Source organism: Adiantum capillus-veneris, chromosome 8, assembly GCF_014529385.1.
Source record: "Adiantum capillus-veneris isolate H3 chromosome 8, ASM1452938v2, whole genome shotgun sequence".
NCBI lineage: Eukaryota > Viridiplantae > Streptophyta > Polypodiopsida > Polypodiales > Pteridaceae > Adiantum > Adiantum capillus-veneris.
In genome coordinates this window covers 38540155-38546639 of record NC_140938.1, presented here as the reverse complement: position 1 = coordinate 38546639, position 6485 = coordinate 38540155, and positions in this window count along the sequence as shown.

The window sequence follows — 6485 nt, the reverse complement described above, 5'->3', positions numbered from 1 at the left end:
AGAAGGATTGAATATGGTAGAAGAAATTGAAGAGGATGCAGAAGAAGAATTTCTTAGAACTAATTCATCAGTTGTACCTATTTTTGAAGTAGATGTGCAAAAGATAGCAACCAAATATGTGCTGCAGCAGCTAGAAGATGATGGAGTATAGCTAATAACTCAAAAATCAATAATTACTCACGGGAATAAACAATCAAATAACAAGATGGGCAATGAGCTGTTGAAGAACCTAAAGAAAGAAAATAGAGAAGAAAAGGAAGCCATTGAATCAGTGAAGCAAGAAAAGAGATCCTTTTAACATCAAATGGTGAGAACTGCTAGAGTGACTCATGATGAACTGCAAGAACTGAACCTGAACACCCAAGAGGACCGCAAACAGTGAAGGTATCAGCAGATATGGATGAGGAATTCAAATTGAAACTGACGAAATTGCTGTTAGAATTCAAAGATGTTTTTGCATGGAAATACACAGATATGAAAGGGGTAGATGCTAGCTTTTATCAACACAAAATTGGGGATTTAACATTTGCGAGTTTTTCATTTCAAGTTTTTTTGACAATTTTAGAAATCTTTAGAGTTTTTTAAACCAAATATGTGTCATAGCATAAAGTATCTATTTAATGTAATTTTCAATCGTCATAAGACTCCATATATGTGTGGTTGACGGAGAGAGAAAGTATAAATTCTAGAGAGATAGTATTTATGCGAGTTACCATTGGAAGAAGAGATCATAAATCCTTGAGAGAGAGAGAGAGAGTGACTTCTCTTCTAGAGAGAGAAAGTAAAATCATAGAGTTATATATCACTATGCAGAGAAGAGAGAGAGAGAGAGAGAGAGAGAGAGAGAGAGAGAGAGAGAGAGAGAGAGAGACCGAGAGGGAATAACGACGGAAAAAATGTAAACAAATAAAATCACCATTTCACAACTCATGCCATTAGAGTCAAATATGCTCACAACGCATGTGATCAGAGTCAAATAATCCACAGCATATAAACATGCGATAAAGTAAAAAATCATGCAAAATAGAGACAACACTAATTTCAGAGTTAAATATAATCCACAGCATATATAAATGTGATGAAGTCAAAAATAATGCCAGATAGAGACAATACTATTTTTCCCAAGCAATTGCTTTTTGAAACAACATAAGTTTGAGGATGTAAGTACATTCGCAAAACTACCACAGGATAAGATCAAAATTAGAGTACAAAAAAGGATAGTCGCCATAAATGTAATGGTCACTCTAAAAGGCAGGTAATTTGCTCCCAAATAGCTTGCAAGATGCTTCATATCTTTTTCTTGAAATTTGAAATCCTTTGCTGCATAAACAATGTTTTTTCAAGATAAATAATCACAAGTATAATAAACCAAAATAAATACAGAAAAACACTTTCATAATATTCTAGTTGAGTGAAAGAAGCATACCAAACCAGTTGTAATTAAATGGAGGGAGAAATCATCCTTGGTTGTCCAAGAATAAAAGCGATGTCCATTGGTGAGAGGGTTGGCTGATGAATAATCATGTGCTCCTTAGGTTCAAGTCCGAGCACTTTTGTGTACACATAGTACATATGTTTGCATCCCAAAAAGGATTTGTTGGTATTCTCTCGCTTCTGAAAATCCGGACACGTGCATGCTGGACTCTGTTTTATATGAATCTCATAACTATTTTCAGTGAGAACTCGGAAAATTACATGCTCTTGAGACCTTTTCACTTCATCCAAAAATATAATTGTCATACTATTACATGCTTCCAATTTCTTCATGGCCTCTTTAGAGATTCCATGCCTCCACTTTTTCTTCCTCAAGCTGCCACCACCTTCTTTGCAGTCGCCAGCAAGAAGTTGTGGATTTACCATTGAATTCTCTGTCCGAAATCCACTCTGATGCAGCGCGGCAAGTTCCTGTGTGGAGATATCTGTCCCTCTTGCTACTGGCCAAACATTTGGAGCAGGAGGTAAATCTTTGACTTGTCTTTTGATTGATTGGGTATGCAAAATATCATGATTACAAAACCATAACCATTGCTCAATTGTTTTACCCTTGAACATTCTTTCGGACCATATACATGGAGCAACAAGACCAATTGAGCGACTATGCAAGATATTGTCACAATTTTTTCTCCCTACTGTTCCAAAACATTTTCTTTGACTTTGAATGGGCATTCTCCTGAGGGCCCACTTAGTGCGTGGCACATCACTCTCAAACACATTGTTTGTTTTAGATGACAAAGGTGTGGTTGTTTCTTTTTGAGATCCAATATCATCATCACTGTCACTAATTTGCAGCGGAATGTTAGAAATACCTGGTCCTTGGGTATCAAACTTGATTTTTTTTGGTCGACCGCGATGGTTTCGTTGCTTAGATTCCATGACATATTCCGGCCGATGGGAGCTACTTGTTCCTGTTCTGCCCCTCTTTTTGCGTTGTATTGTTTCTTTGTCTCCATGCAAAATTGGCTGCGCATACATGGGAGTCCCTACAACAGCCTCGTGTAATAGATGGGCCACGTTGGTTGGAGTTGGAGTTTGCTGAGATTCAACTCGAGAAAGCAAGGTCTCCATTGTGGGACCCGTTTCTATATAACGCCCAGTAGTATATCCCAAACGCTTTGCACATTGAATATATGAGTTTATAACATCTGTTACACATGCATCATACAAGGATATTTTTCCCTTTTCACCTTCACCTGCTAACCAACTGGCATGTACACTTTCTGATAAATTAACATTGGGAATTTGTGCCCGCTCCCACGGACTTAGACCACCCTATGAAATGCAAAAAAACATGAATTAAAATTTATAAATTTCATGTATGAAAAGAAATTTTTCTAAAAATATAGATTGTCATAAAGGTACTTACATCTGTTCCAATTCCTCCCCAGTGTGAAATTCGTTGCTCCCACCATTTAAACCATCTGCTCACTCTTGTGATGCTCTCTGTAGATAGATGTTGTCTCCACCACTTTTGAATTGAAAGCGCCTTTTGATATGCAAGCACAATGGTCTTACAAGCTCTCCAGCCCTCACACATATCAATGTGTTGATTTGTTAGATGTTGAGGTATCCACTTTTTAGCATATTTGTGGAGACTCTACTCCCAATGAAATAGGCATGATCGTTCACGTCCCTCCATGATATTATCTGGCCCGCCATTGAAGACGGTTCGAATAGCATTCCAATTTGCACCAGCTTCATCAGACATAAAACCTGCAAAGTCAGCTGCACCATGTCCGTACTTTTCCATTGTTGAATTAAGGCTCTCCCAAAAAATAACTTGAGTCTTTGCATACTCCTCTTTAGTTTCACATATAGCAATTATTTGTAGTGATCGTATGATGCAAGATATTCAACATAAACATTTTCACACATCTTCTTTTATTTAATGATTAAAAAATACGAGATATTTAAATACTTAAAGATTACCTTGGATCATAAATTGAGCATGACATTGTTGCCCATCCATCTATTCTATGGGTAAAATCAAAATGTACCAACGCATTTCTCAAGTCACCAGTTTCAGTTCTTTTCATCCAATTTACTAGATCAATCCCAGAACTTGGTCCTTTAGTGGACATTTTAAATACGAAGCACTTGTCATCCTCTTCACCCTGTCCAGGAAATCTACTCCCATGAAAAAAAGTAAACATGCACTTTTTTTGAAGCAATAAAATATTATCATATCCATCCCCAATAACAGCACCTTGACTCTTTCTCTCCTTTGAAACAATTGAAGAAAACCTACATGATGCATCACAAGAAGGCTAAATTTATAATAGTTAAAAAATTAACAAATTGAAGGAACCAAATTGAGTTTTCTTACCCTTTGGTTTGAACCAGTGGCATCATTTCTTCCAAAAAATCATTGAATTGTACATCGGATGTAGCTTCAGCTTCCTCACCAATCAAGGAGTGAAGAACAAGTTGTTGAGCCACCAACATTTGAATTTTTCTTGGGCCACCCTTTTCTATTTTTAGTACTGCACCTACTAGTTTTCGCACTCTTGAAATAGCAGCCCTAGAGGTTCCTACCTTAACATTATGACAATGTTTACCAACATGTATTGCCAGTCGCGACATTGTACCATCTCTAGGAAAAACATAATAGATTTTGCAGGGACAAGCAGCAACACAAGTAACAACCTTCTGACAATAATGACAAGTTATTGTTGTATTCTCTTCCATTGCAAGGTAGTCCTTTTTCACCTGTCTGTCCAAATATCCATGAAAATCTCTACTATTGAATTCTTGTTCCTTAATATAATGAGGACACGTTGAATAATTACACTGCATGAATCCCAAACAGTGGCTTAGACGAATTGTGCATGCTATTGCCATGGTTGTCACAGATGGGCGAGTCCACAAGTGACCATCAAAGCGTTGTTCCATCCCTGTCATTCGTTTTGTTTTATCCTGAGTCGCAGGTAACTCAAAACACAAATTTCCATCATAATGTTGTGGAAGTTCAGCAACTTGCAAAGGAGCTCCACATAATGTTAACATATCATTTAACTTATTATGCTCCAAATGACGATTGACTGAGTTTTGAGCTGTCCTATATCGTCACCACTACTTTCAAGATGCACAATGCTTAAAACATCTTCAGATATCTCTTTGTCATTTCCTTTCTCATTGTCAGATACCTGTATAAATGTGTCTGAATGAAGCATCTCAAACAAGCTCGAAAATTAACCATCTATTAAGAAATGCTGATGACCTTCTATATCCCACTATGGTTGCAGCAAGACTTTTGTTAGACCACAATCACTTTCAATAAGAGCAGATAGTGACTGAAAATGGCAAGATGGAGGCAGCAAACTCTGCAAATAGTAAGCACTAAGCAACAATGAGTTTCCCTTCAACTGAATGTCGCGGTTGACTATCTGACCACCAACCTTCCAAGTTATTGTTACTTTCATGTTGGACATATTCTCTCAAGCAACAGATTACAGGGTGGAGATGCGAGAAAACTGTGGTGGATTAAGTGAAGGTGGTGAAGGTTAATGAAAGTTAAAGATAAAGTGAAGGTTAATGAAACTGGTGAAAGTTAATGAAAGATGTGAAGTTTAATGAAAGTGAAAGATTGGTAAGTAGACGAAAAGACAGTTGCATAAGATCTTGTGACGGCTCAAAGAATAATGAAAATCATAATTGAAGAAGTGCATTTAATATATGATGGTTCTGAATGTATGTGCAGTGGAATATGTCATCAAATTTGAGGGGCCATTTAATTTCTAAATGGTGGTTCAAGGACTGCATTTAATGCAGTCTAATAGTGTCTTCATCTTTTGTGTATGTGTGTGTGTGTGTGTGTGTGTATATATATATATATATGATTGTGTGAGTGTGTGTATAAAAAACGTAACATTCTATATGACTGACTTTGTATAAAAAACGTAGCAATTTTTTTAGTTAAGTTATATATATGATTCCATCTTGCCATTTTATATATATGTGTGTGTGTTTTTGGTAGTGTGTATATATAATTATTTTAGTTAAGTTATATACATTACTGTGCGTGTGTATAAATGATTTTGTGGGTGTGTGTAAACAACGTAGCATTTTATTAAGTTAAGATATTTAAGTTAAGTGTATGTGCACATAGTTTAAGTTAAGATATTTTAAATTTGAGTGTATTTAAGTTGAGTGTATGTGCACATAAGATATTTAATTGTGCACATAGTTTTTACATTTTGTGTGTGTGTGTGTGCATGACTTAACTTTAAGAATGCTACGTTTTTTATACACACAAACACATACAATCATTTTTTATAAATATATGGTTGTGTGTGTGTAAAAAACATAGTATTTTTTTAGTAAAACTATATATATGAATCCATTTTGTGTATATCTTTGTGTGTGTATATACATATATATATATATAAATGAATGTGTGTGTGTGAGTGTTTATACCACAATATCATTTTTGTAATATATGGTGTGTGTGAAAAAAGTAGTAGTTGAGATGAAAGTGGAGTGAAGTTTAAATGGAGTTTTAATTGAGATTGAAGTGGAGTGAAGTGAAAGTGAAGTTTTTCTGTGAAGAAGGAGATGAAAGTGGAGTGAAGTGAAAGTGAAGTTTTGCTGTGAAGAAGAAGGAGTAAGAGAAGACAAGGTATTGTGTATGTGTAGATTTTCTACTCACGTGTGTGTGTGTGTGTGTATGTGTGAGTGTGTGTGTGTGTGTGTGCTTACCTGCGCACGCTCGCCCGATCCACCGGAGGTGGTCCAATGGAGCTCCAATGGAGCTCCCCCATGCCTTGAAAGGCATGGTGAGAGGGCAACGCGCGCGCTGCTTTCTCACCATGCCTTTCAAGGCATGGAGGAGCTCCAATGGAGCTTCCATTGGACCTCCTCCGGTGGATCGGGCGACCGTGTCCAGGTAAGCACACACACACACACACACACACACACACTCACACACTCACACACACACACAGTGATACACACACATCAAAACACTTGCACACATAGCACAAACACAC